The sequence below is a fragment of the Lithobates pipiens genome, unplaced genomic scaffold (assembly GCF_037356315.1).
Source record: "Lithobates pipiens isolate NorthernLeopardFrog02 unplaced genomic scaffold, aLitPip1_a1.2 Scaffold_13, whole genome shotgun sequence".
Classification (NCBI taxonomy): Eukaryota; Metazoa; Chordata; class Amphibia; order Anura; family Ranidae; genus Lithobates; species Lithobates pipiens.
The window spans coordinates 434,773,376-434,786,592 of NW_027507718.1; the positions used below are offsets into that span (position 1 = coordinate 434,773,376).

General features: G+C 43.5%; 1 long non-coding RNA gene across 1 annotated transcript in view; it reads left to right on the forward strand.

The window, feature by feature from the left end:
• Window positions 1-11,073: 11,073 nt before the first annotated feature.
• LOC143976171 (uncharacterized) overlaps window positions 11,074-13,217 on the forward strand; it is a 49,460-nt gene continuing 47,316 nt past the window's right edge. Inside the window, exon 1 of the long non-coding RNA XR_013272538.1 lies at window positions 11,074-11,260. This is a non-coding gene — a long non-coding RNA (uncharacterized LOC143976171). The remainder of the gene's footprint in view (window positions 11,261-13,217) is intronic.

Here is a 13,217-nt window from a genome sequence, read left to right on the forward strand (position 1 = left end):
AGCAGCAGTCTTGTAGGGATGATTTACAGTCCCAAGAAACCCGTGGACTTGTACGTGGCTGGGAGGAGGTAGCTGCGGATCATATTGTCCTTAGTGACCCAGAGGACTCCGGACCGAAAGCCTCAGCTAACCTACGCTGCATGGCCTCCCTGATCCTGCAAAGCCTGCGGAAGGATCCTCGTATTCTTCGGATCAAGGAGAGGGCCATTACTGGCTGGCCACTCTCCTTGATCCACGGTACAAGGGTAAGGTTGCCGACCTTATCTTGCCATCGCAGAGGGAGCAGAGGATGAGACATCTCTGGGAGGCCTTGCAGAAAGGTCTGTGCAACGCGTTCCCAGAGACTGGGAGGTTACAAACTCCTGGTCCTGGACAACGTGTTGCTGAGGCATCGGTCAGAAGGAGCGGTGGAGAAGGTGGCCGTCTGACTGATGCTTTCAGACAATTTTTTAGTCCGCAGCCCCAAGGTATGATCGGTTCCAGCAACCATCGCCAGCATCTGATTTACAGGAATACCTAGGGGCAAGGTCAGACTTGGACACCTTTCCCACCGAAAATCCTCTGGCTTACTGGGTCTTGAGGATGGATCACTGGCCAGAGCTTGCACCGTATGCAATTGAGCTACTGGCCTGTCCTGCATCCAGCGTTCTTTCGAAACGCACCTTCAGTGCTGCTGGTGGCTTTGTTACCGATCACAGGGTGCGCCTGTCCACCGAATCAGTTGATCGACTGACCTTCATCAAGATGAATCAGTCTTGGATAACCCACAGCTTCCATGCACCTGAAGCTGATGTAACCGAATAATTTTTTTTGAAATATCACATCCCTTCAAGACTGCCTATGCTGAGTGACTGTCCTGTTATGTTGATTGTCTATCCTCTTCCTCCTCCGCTGATATGTTGGAAGAACATTTCTGGTTCTGGGTGATGCCATCAGCCCAATTTTTCTGCCCCTGTTTAACAGGGGCGTTTAATTACAATTTTTGATGCAATGCTTTGCAGCAGGGCTAATTCCTGCATTAAAACTAGAGTATATGGGAGAGGTTGCAGTGTCGTGGCACCAGCACCAGTGCCTAAGGTCCAATTTTTCTGCCCCTGTTTAACAGGGGCGTTTAATTACAATTTTTGATGCAATGCTTTGCAGCAGGGCTAATTCCTGCATTAAAACTAGAGTATATGGGAGAGGTTGCAGTGTCGTGGCACCAGCACCAGTGCCTAAGGCCCAATTTTTCTGCCCCTGTTTAACAGGGACATGTAATTACAATTCTTGATATAATATTTCACAGGAGGGCCCGTTCCTGTGCCCACCCAGAGTAACTGTGAGGACTTATAGTGTTGTGGCACCAGCACCACAACCACCAAAGGTCAATTTTTCTACCACTGTTCAACAATGGCATGTAATTACAATTCTTGATATAATCATTCACAGCAGGGCGCTCCAGCGCCCACCAAGAGTCACTTTGAGGGCTTACAATGTTGTGGCAAAACCAACACCTTGTTCCGCCATTTCTGCAGAGCATATAGGGCAGGCCCCTACTTTCAAACATCCAACTTACAAACATCTCCTTCTTGCAAACGGAAGGAGACAACAGCAAGTGAAATGAAAAAAGATGGACGACAAAACAAATTATACAGGGGTGATAACCCTTCCCTATGTTTACCAAAAAGCTTAAAAATAGTTTTTTGACTGGAGCTACACTTTAAAAATGTACCAGTTGAAAATTACAAACAGATTCAACTTAACACAACAAACCTACACAGTCCCTGTCTTGTTTGCACCGCCTGTATACTGCTGTTCTAAATATATAGGGCCTGGGGGCCACACGCATTTCCTTTTTTTATTATGGGTACGAGGTTCCCCTTAATATGCATACAAGACCCAAAGGGGCTGGTAATGGGCAGGGAGGGCTACCCATGCCATTTTTCTCAATGATTTTCAACCATATTGCAGGAACCAGATATAACATTAAAACCTCAAGCAGTTTTAAAAGATGTTATTTCCGTTTAATGTCATTTTGTGCAGGGACTGTTCTAAACACGGGAAACACGTGGCACTTCACAGGCATACTACAGACACCCCCCAGGCACCATATTTAAAGGAATATTTCACTTTTTTTTCACTTTAATTGTCATTAAAATCAGTGCTCCCGCCAAAACTGCCATTTTTAAAAACATTTAAGCCCTAGTACACACGGTCGGAGAATCTGTCGGAATGAGTCTTATCGTACCGTGTCGTCAGATAATCCGACTGTGTGTGGTATGCATTGGACTGATTCCGTCCGAATCTCTGTCCGACCCAATTTTTCAACATGTTGGAAAGATTTCCCGACCAACTGGGCCGTGTGGACCTAATCCGATCATGTGTAGAGCATTTTGATTGAACCAAGTGCCACGCATGCTCAGATCAAATTCCTACATCAAAGCTATCGGCTACTAGCCTGAATGTAGTCCCATCGTAACGAAATTACGTCATCACGTTCTGAAAGATCGGATTTTTCGCCAACTTGGCCCAACTGTGTGTATGGAACAGTTTCGGACACAATCCGTCGGACTAAATCCGACGGGCAAAATCCAACGGATTTGGTTGGCAAAATCTCCTACCGTGTGTACTTGGGCTTAGGCCAGGTCCCCAAACCCTTTTTAGGACAGCATCTTGCATATTAGCCGTTAAAATTAGCACTTTTAATTTCGAACGCTCGAGTCCCATAGACTTCAATGGGGTTCTAAAGTTCGTACGAATTTGGGGTCCGTTCGAAAGTTCTGGTGCGAACCGAACGGGGGGGTGTTCGGCTCATCCCTATTTGTCACCATTTCATGGGCATGCACAATTTTAAGGATTGACATATTGGGTATCTTTTTATTCAACACAACCTCATCTTTTATATTTTATCAAAATATTGGCTATTGTATTGTGTTTGTGGGCACTGAAATAAACTTTAGTGTAGTTTTTACTGAAAACATTTGATAAACTGTTGCACTAATATTATGTTACGTAAAAATAAATTGCCGCTACCACCATTTAATTTTCCAAGGTCCCTGCTTTCAGAAAATGTAAAATGTTTGGAAGGATTAAAGTGGTTGTAAATCCTGCAATTTTTTTACCTGAATGCATTTTGTATTTAGGTAGTAGTATCCCCCTTCACCCCCCCCCCTCTTATTTACCTGAGCCAAAGGCATGCACACAGGGTGTGCCAGGGTGTCGCTCTGTGTGCCAGCAGGAACGGATCTCCCTGTATGTCCTGTAAACACAGTCGGACTTTCCGACGGAAAATTTGCGATCGGAATTTGTTGTTGGAAAATCCGATCGTGTGTGGGCTCCATCAGACTTTTCCCATTGGAATTTCCGACACACAAAGTTTGAGAGCAGGATCTAAAATTTTCCGACAACAGAATCCGATCGTTTAAAATCCAATCGCGTGTAGACAATTTAGATGGACAAAGTGCCACTCATGCTCAGAATAAATTACGAGACAAAAGCTATTGGCTACTGCCCTCTTTATAATCCCATCACACGCGTTGTAGGTCACTGCGTTCTGAACGATCAGATGTTCCGACAACTTTGTGTGACCGTGTGTATGCAAGACAAGTTTGGGCCAAAATCTGTTAGAAAAAATCTGATGGATTTTGACGTCGGAATGTCCAACCGTGTGTACAGGGAATTACTGGCTCTGCCATAAAGGGAAGTGTTTATGCACTTCTCTTTCACTGTGCCGGCAAGGAGGTTAATGTGTAAGGTCATATATATGTAGACACATACACATGTGTTTGAGCTTTAGGGTGCACACCCTGATGCAATGAGCTGCACACACCTTTGACCTGAGCCTTCAATCAATCCAGTGCTGTGCCTGTCTGCAGCGGCTCCCTCTCTTCACTTCCTGGTCTCACTGGATTTGCTGCTGTCAATCAAAGCCAGTAATGTGGGAGCGTGGGAAAGGTCCGAGCCCCATTGTCTGTGTCTATAGATGCAGGCAGTGTGCCCCGGGAGCGAGACTGCACAAGTTCCCCCTAGGAAACTGGAGGAGCTAGAAGTACTGGCGGGGACCCAAGACGAGTAAGTTCAGCTCTACTCTGTGCAATTCCAGGTTAGCAGGTAAGTATAAACTTAAAAAAAAAAAGTATTTACAAACACTTTAACTATTTTTCTGGCCTAAAATGTGAATTTTTGCAAAAAGTGAAAGGGCTAAATTTCTTTTACTGCTTTCTCACAATCAGTTAATACTTTAATGTGCATAGTCTGTGTACAGGCAACCACTTCAGCCACGAAAGGTTTTACCCCCTAATGACCAGGCCATTTTTTGTGATACAGCACTGCGTTACTTTAACTGACAATTGAGCAGTTTTGCTGAACTGTACCCAAATAAAATTGATGTCCACAAATAGAGCTTGGTGGTACAGTATTTAATCACCTCTGTGGTTCTTATTTTTTTGCTCTAGAAACACACAAAAAAAGGACAATTTTGATTTTTTTTTTATAATTTTCTACTCTCTATAAAACACATCCAATAAAAATCATAAATTTAGGCCACATATTTTTGGTAAAAAATCCCAAAAAGTGTATATTGATTGGTTTACACAAAAGTTATAACGTCTACTATGTGATATTTTTATGGCATTTTTATTATTTTTTTTATTACTAGTAATGGCGGCGATCAGCAATTTTTAGTGGGACTGTGACATTGCGGAGGACAAATTGGACACTAACTAACACTTATTTGGAGACCAGTGACATTAGTATTGTGAAAATATGTACTGTTACTTTACTAATGATACTGGCAGGGAAGGGGTGATCAAAGGGTTAAATGTGTCTCTGGGGAGTGCTTTCTAACTGTGTCGGGGGGGGGGGGGTTGCTCTGACTGGGTGAAGACAGAACACAATATCTCTATCTTCTCTCCTGTCAGAACGGCGATCTGCTTTGTTTACATAGACAGCCCGCCGTTCTGCCTCTCTCAGGTACGATCGCGGTTGTCCCCCGGATCTGCTGATTGGCTCCCCCTCTGTCCAATCAGTGCGCATCTCCAGTGGCACGCACGAGCCCCCTAGTGGCTATTGCACAAAATGAAATACAGATACTTGATTTCAGGCAACAGAGCAGTACATGTACGTTAGGCGGTCGGCAAGTGGTTAATGAAATCCATCCAATACCACCTGCTGAACAAGCTCCATTTACTTAAATGGGTTCAGTGGTGCAGATTTTTAGGGGTTAAAGCAAGCAGTGAGGATGAGGATCCTGCATAACACATCCTCATTGCCTGTAAAATGACCTCTGAAATGCAATCAACCATGGATCATTTTTCAGAGGTTGAAGATAGTGGATAGAGGAATTCCTATTATTTTGTAAAGATTTTGCTTCACTTTACAGCTCCAGGACAGGAAGTGGGATAAAATCTCCCCCACAGGATATAGAGTGCAAGAAAAAAAATAAAAAATAAACGTAGTTATTTAATGTTTTCTTAACATTTTCCAAAAGTATGTATACACAAGTAGCGCACAGACAGGGATGGTCTGACGGTTTGATCCCAGGTTCTATTCCCTGTGAGGCACACTGCAGCCAGGCACAAGACATTTTCTATTTCTATTTAACCACTTCTATTTTCTATTTAACCACTTCAACCCCAGAAGATTTGGCCGCTGATTGACCAGGCCATTTTTTGTGATTCGGCACTGCGTCGCATTAACTGACAATTGCGCGGTTGTGTGATGCTGCACCCAAACAAAATTTACGTCCTTTTTTTCCCACAAATAGAGGTCTCTTTTGTTGGTATTTTTTTGCGCTATAAACAAAAAAACAGCGTCAATTTTGAAGAAAGCACAATATTTTGTACCTTTTGCTATAATAAATATCCCCATTTTTTTTAGAAAAAGCTAATTTTTGCCCAGTTTAGGCCGATATGTATTCTTCTACAAATTTTTGGTAAAAACAAATCACAATAAGCGTATATTGATTGGTTTGCACAAAAGTTATAGCATCTAAGTTATAGCATCTACAAAATATGGGATAGATTTATAGCATTTTTATTATTTTATACTAGTAATGGCAGTGATCTGTGATTTTTATCGGGGCTGCGACATTATGGCGGACACATCAGACATTTTTGACACATTTTTGGGACCATTGGCATATAAACAGCGATCGGTTCTATAAATATTCACTGGCTACTGTAAAAATGTCACTGGCAAGGAAGGGGTTAACAGTAGGGGGTGGTCAAGGGGTTAATTGTGTTCCCTGTATGTGTTTAGAACTGTAGGGGGAGGGGACTGACCTAGAGAAAATGACAGATCATGGTTCCTAGCTATTAGGAACACACAATCTGTCACTCCTCATAGAACAGAACAGGAATTACACTTTAATATATTATTATTGAAATAAAACAAGAGTGGGACCTGGGCAGCAGAAAAAAAGTGGAACAGGGTTAGGAGGGGTGGCAGGTGTGGCATATATTGGTACCGATCCCCTGTATTTTCCTCCTGTGGCAGATGAATGTCAGTGAGTGGGAGAGGAGGAGAAGCCTACTTCCAGCTGCTGCAGGAAGAAAATATAGATCTGTTTCACTAAATTCCACCCCCATCTTCCCTCCTTCCAAGGTTCTGGGGGTTGGTGCGGCCCCCCCCACCCCAAAGCACCTTGTCCCAATGTTGATGAGGACAAGGGCCTCTTTCCGACAACCCTGGCCGTTGGTTGTCGGGGTCTGCGGGCGGGGGGCTTATCGGAATCCGGGAGCCCCCTTTAATAAGGGGGCCCCTGGATACCGGCCCCCCATCCTATGTGAATGAAGAACAGAAGAGGGGGACAAGACCCCCGAAGTCGGAAGAAGAGGGCGGCGGAGAAGAAGAAAGCCGGACTCCTCCGCTAGTAAAAGAGCTAGCAGAAGATAGCGGAGGAGTTCGGCGAGAAGACCCCAGAAGACGGAAGACCCCCGGAGCTGTGCAATAAACTATTTTATCTTGTGTGTTGTTTTTTTTAACTTTATTTTACAGGTGAATGGGTAGGGGTACATTGTACCCCATACTCATTCACATAGGGTGGGGGGGTGGTATCCGGGTGCCCCCTTATTAAAGGGGGCTCCCGGATTCCGATAAGCCCTCTGCCCGCAGACTCCGACAACCAACGGCCAGGGTTGTCAGGAAGAGGCCCTTGTCCTCATCAACATGGGGACAAGGTGCTTTGGGGTGGGGGGGGGGCGCGCAGCCCCCCCCTTCCCCAATGCACCCCCCATGTTGAGGGCACACAGCCTGGTACGGCTCAGGAGGGGGGGGTGCTCACTCGTCCCCCTCTTTCCTGGTCGGCCTGGTAGCGTGCTCGGGCAAGGGTCTGATGTGGACCTGGGGAGGACCCCCACACCGATTTTTTTGGCGTTGGGGTTCCCCTTTAAGTCCATACCAGGTGGCGGGGCCAGCGACGCATCCTCCGCGGGGCCCCGCCTACCTGGAGACGTGCTCAAAATGAGCGGACTTTTCTCCGGGGGGAAAAGTCCGTTCATTTCAAAAGTACGGCGGACTGGCATACACACGGCCGGATTGTCCGGCGGGAAGATTGGAGTGCAAAACTACTTTCTAAGTCCGCCGTACTTTTGGGTAAAAAAAGTTTGCTGGAGGCTACACACGGGGGGATTGTCCAGCGGACTTGAGTTTGCCGGAATTTTCCACCCGATTGTTTGATCGTGTGTATGTGGCATAACAGGCTTTGTTCTAAGATTGCCCTGTATTTGGCTCCATCCATCTTCTCATCAACTCTGCCCAGCTTCCCTGTCTCTGCTGAATAAAAGCAACCCTGCAACATGATGCTGTCACCACTATGTTTCACGGTGGGGATAGTGTGTTCAGGGTGACGTGCAGTGTTCGTTTTCTACTACACATAGCGTTTTGCTTTTAGGTCAAAAAGTTCAATTTTGGTCTCATCTGACCAGAGCATCTTCTTCCACGTTTGCTGTGACCCCCACATGGCTTCTCACAAACTGCAAAAGGGACTTCTTATGGCTTTCTTTCAACAATGGCTTTCTTCTTGCAACTCTTCCATCAAGGCCACATTTGTGGAGTGCATGACTAATAGTTGTCCTGTGGACAGATTCTCCCACCTGAGCTGTGGATCTCTACAGCTCCTCCAGAGTTACCATGGTCCGCTTGGCTGCTTCTCTGGTTGATGCCCGACTTTCCCGGCCCTTCAGATTAGGTGGATGGCCATGTCTTGGTAGGTTTGCAGTTGTGCCAAACTCTTTCCATTTTCGGATGATTGATTGAACAGTGCTCCGTGAGATGTTCAAAGCTTGGGATATTTGTTATAACCTAACCCTGCTTAAAAGCTTCCCACAACTTTGTCCCTGACCTATCTGGTGTGTTCCTTGGCCTTCATGATGCTGCTTGTTCCCTAACAAACCTCTGAGGGCTTCCAGAACAGCTGTATTTATATTGAGATTAAATTACACACACGGGGGGGGGGGGGTTATTTACTAAAGGTAAATCCACTATGCACTACAAGTGCACTTGAAAGTAAAGTCGCTGTAGATCCGATGCAAGAAAAATAAAAAACAGCATTTTAGCTTGCACATAATTGGATGATAAAATCAGCAGGGCTTCTCCTCATTTCAGATCTGCCCCTCAGATCTACAGCGACTGCACTTCCAGTGCACTTGTAGTGCGAGGTGGAGCTGCCTTTAGTAAATAACCTCCATGGACTCTATTTACTAATTAGGTGACTTCTGAAGGCAATTGGTTTCATTAGATTTTAGTTGGGGGTATCAGAGTAAAGCTGAATACAAATACACGCCACACTTTTCACATATTTGTAAATAAATTATGAAAACCATTTATCATTTTCCTTCCACTTCACAATTATGTGTACCTTTGTGTTGGTCTATCACATAAAATCCGAATAATATACATTTAAGTTTTTGGTTATAACATGAGAAAATGTGGAAAATTGCAAGGGGTATGAATACTTTTTCAAGGAACTGTATTCTACCACTGCTCTTATTGACAAATGCATTGCAGTACTTAAACAATATTTTGGGCATTGCAATACAGTTGTCATTTTTTTAAGAAGAAGACCCCTGCATTGGGTCAATTTAGATTACTTTATTGAAGCACATTTATTTGCGTTGTTTAGTTTTTGAACATAGTAAGGGTATGTAAGAAGTGCCTTCTGCTAAACAAGGTTATACTACTGGTATTAAAATAAACCTGTACAGAGAGAGAATAAGATTGCAAGGACTGACCTTCTTCTAAAATGCTAAATTACTGTCTGTCTTTAGGCTACTTTTACACTGAGGAGCTTTACAGGTGCTACATTCCTAAAAATAGCGCCTGCATAGCGCCTGTAAAGAGCCTCTCCTCTCACACCAGTGTGAAAGCCCGAGTGCGCTTGAAGGACGGTCAAAAAAGTCCTGCAAGCAGCTTCCTGGCAACGCTGAAGGAGCGGTGCATACACCGCTCCTAAAGCGCCCCTGCCCATTAAAAACAATGGGGCAGCGCTGGCAAACCTCCGACAAATTGGCGCTGCAGCACCGCTTTGTGGGTGGTTTTACTCCTTTTTCAGCTGCTAGCAGTGGTTAAAACGAATAGCTCAGTTAAAACAACGGTAAAGTGGCGCTAGAATTAGCGCCGCATTACCGCCGGCACCCCCCCCCCCAGTGTGAAAGTAGCCTAATACCGCATACACATGATCGGACATTCCGACAACAAAATCCATGGGATTTTTTCTGGCGGATGTTAGCACAAACTTGTCTTGCATACACACGGTCACGCAAAGTTGTAGAAATTCCGATCATCAAGAACGCAGTGACGTGCGACGACCTGAGAAAATTGAAGTTCAATAGCCAGTACGGCTGTTCTGCTTCCAAGCATGCGTGGAACTTTGTGCTTCGGAATTGTGTACACGCGATCTGAATTTCCGACAACGGATTTTTCTGTCGGAAAATTTGAGATCCAGATCTCAAACTTTGTGTGTCAGAAATTCCGATGGAAAATGTCCGATGGAGCCTACACACGGTCAGAATTTCCGACAATAAGCTCCCATCGAACATTTTCCATTGGAAAATCTGACCGTGTGGTCGCGGCATAAGTGTCAATGTTTTCTAATGATCTGTTACTAATCTGGAACAAGCATACAAACAGTGCAATTAGAGTAAAGTCAGAAAACAATCTGCAAACATGTTCAGGCTCAGTGACCGAGACCTCCTGAAGTATTCAGATCAATTCAGACTGTGCTCGACAGCACATATGACAGCCAGGCAGCTAGCATTTTCAAAGGCAAAGGCGTACCGTGACTCCCTATTTCTCTTAGTACAGGTTTCCTATAAAGACGCTGTAGGTTGCGAAGTCAGCTAGTAACAGCAGGCACAGCTCGCTTTATTTCTCACCTATTGTCGATGCAGAGAAAACTCCAACAATATAGGTCAGGTTAGAATGTAACTTGAATAAATGACCTCAGCATCATTTATAGTCATTTTCTTCAACATCGCCAACCCTGTTTCACAAATTTCTGGCGTCCAATAAACATTGTCGGTTTATGACAACTGATCCAGCGAATATATAAAATACCGCAGTGGCATTTGAAGAAGTGTTTATCTGATAAACAAAGCTTACAGTTATCACTCTAATTACAATCTGCACTGCCATCTAGGGGATTTATCCAACGACAACAGAAAATCTGCTCCAGCCAAGACAATGAGCAAGTGGTTTGGATTTTAATCTGAACTGGGGAGCAGTCACTCATGTAATGTTTGGAATACATTTTAGATTAGGTATTTGAACAAGGTCACTGTGACAGTGCAGCAAATAGCACAAAATATATGGCCCCATACCTGAGCTTTATAGAGCAGTACTTTACAAAAGCAACCTTGGACAAACAGTGTTCCTTCTGAAATCAATATGATATGCCACACTAGGTTTCGAGTGAATATTTTTTCCTTGTATTTGTTGCCTTGTTTTTTTTTTTTTCTTTTTTTCTCCAGAAAACACTTCCCAGCTATAAATCTCTTTATACAACACTGCTCATAATAAATATTTTACAATGCAGCATTTAATACGACACTCGCTGGCTAACAAATTACAGCAACTGCTGAATCTAGAATCATTTGACAATAACAGGATCTCAAGCAGAGAGTTTGCATGCATGAGCAACATAGCTGTATATAGGTAGAGACAAAAAAAAAAAAAAAAAGACGCTCATTAATTATCTCCGGTGGCTCATTTGGAATCTAAAACTGGCAGTGCTTTAGGCGATCAGCAAAACATTGAAGAAAACAGCGATAGGAATGGAAAACAGGTATGGCTAGAGCGCGCTTTCTCACTAGCACGTGGGCACAATCTGTGCTCTGTGTTATGCTGTTGAGGCATGTGACTATCCCCCCCACTGGGGAATATAATGAAGGCTTTAGGGATATAGCACAGAGTAGGTTCAGGCATTTAATTATATCTTTATCTTTTCACATGTGCGATGACTGTTTGATGTGTTGTATGCATAGCACTACGTCAAAATCACTTTGTATCACAAAGCTATAGTTTATGTAGCAATAATGTATAACATAGCATGCATATTTTTTTATTAAAGGTTGGATTACTGCTGTACCATATATTAAACACATATACTGTACATTTAAAGTAGAAGTAAACTCCCCTATCGTTTTCAGCCAAGGAAGCTGCCATCTTTGCCTCTGTTTAATCTTCAACTGCTATGGTGCTGCACATGTGATTCGTTATGACACCAGCCATTGGATGGTTTGATGGTTTGGCTGAGAGCACAGCCAATCTGCAGTTAGCATTCCCGGCATGCCTTTTTTTTTTTAACTGTTTAAATCCATGGGTTTACTTCCACTTTAAGCTTTAAAAGTTATGCCAAGAACAAAACTTGTTTCTTAGTTTGGTTGGTGTGGGTGCATTTAGATTCATATCTGGTTTTTGCTGCTACAGTTGTGCTCATAAGTTTATAGACCCTGGCAGAATTTATGATTTTGTCATAATTTTTCAGATAATATGAATGATAACACAGAAATCGCTCATGGTTAGTGTTTGGCTGAGACCATTTATTATCAATCAACCGTGTTTATTCTTTTTAAAATTATAATGACAACAGAAACTACTCAAATGACCCTGATCAAAAGTTTACATACCCCAGTTCTTAATACTGTGTATTACCTCCTTTAACATCAATGACAGCTTGAAGTCTTTTGTGGTATTTGTGGATGAGGCTATTTATCCTCTCAAATGGTAAAGCTGCCCATTCCTCTTGGAAAAACCTCCAGTTCCTGGAGGTTCCTGGGCTGTCTTGCATGAACTGCACGCTTGAGATCTCCCCAGAGTGGCTTAATGATATTGAGATGGCTACTCCAGAACCTTCGTTTTATTCTTCTGTAGCCAATGACTGGTCATCTTGGCCTTGTGTTTTGGATCATTGTCATGTTGGAATGCCCAAGTACATCTCATGCGCAGCTTCCTGGCTGATGAATGCAAATGTTCCCCCAGTATTTTTTAATAACATGCTGCATTTATCTTGCGATCAACTTTGACCAACTTTTCTGTGCCTTTGTAGCTTACACATCCCCAAAACAGCGATCCACTTCCATGTTTTTCACAGTAGGCCTTGTGTTTTGGATCATTGTCATGTTGGAATGTCCAAGTACATCCCATGCGCAGCTTCCTGGCTGATGAATGCAAATGTTCCCCCAGTATTTTTTGATAATATACTGCATTCATCTTGCCATCAATTTTGATTAACTTTTCTGTGCCTTTGTAGCTTACACATCCCCAAAACAGCAATCGACTTCCTTGTTTTTCACAGTAGGAATGGTGTACCCTTCATCATAGGCTTTGTTGACTTCTCTCTAAATGCAGTATTTATGGTTGTGGCCAAAAAGCTACATTTTGGTCTCATCACTCCAAATGACTTTGTGCCAGAAGGTTTGAGGCTTGTCTCTGTGTTGTTTGGCATATTGTAAGCGGGATACTTTGTGGCATTTGTGTAGCAATGGCTTTCTTCTGGCGACTCGACCATGCAGTCCATCTTTCTTCAAGTGCCTCCTTATTGTGCATCTTGAAACAGCCACACCACATCTTTTCAGAGAGTCCTATATTTCACCTGAAGTTATTTGTGAGTTTTTCTTTGTATCATGAACAATTTTCCTGGCAGTTGTGGCTGAAATTTTAGTTGGTCTACCTGACCATGGTTTGGTTTCAACAGAACCCCTCATTTTCCACTTCTTGATTAGAGTTTGAATATTGCTGAT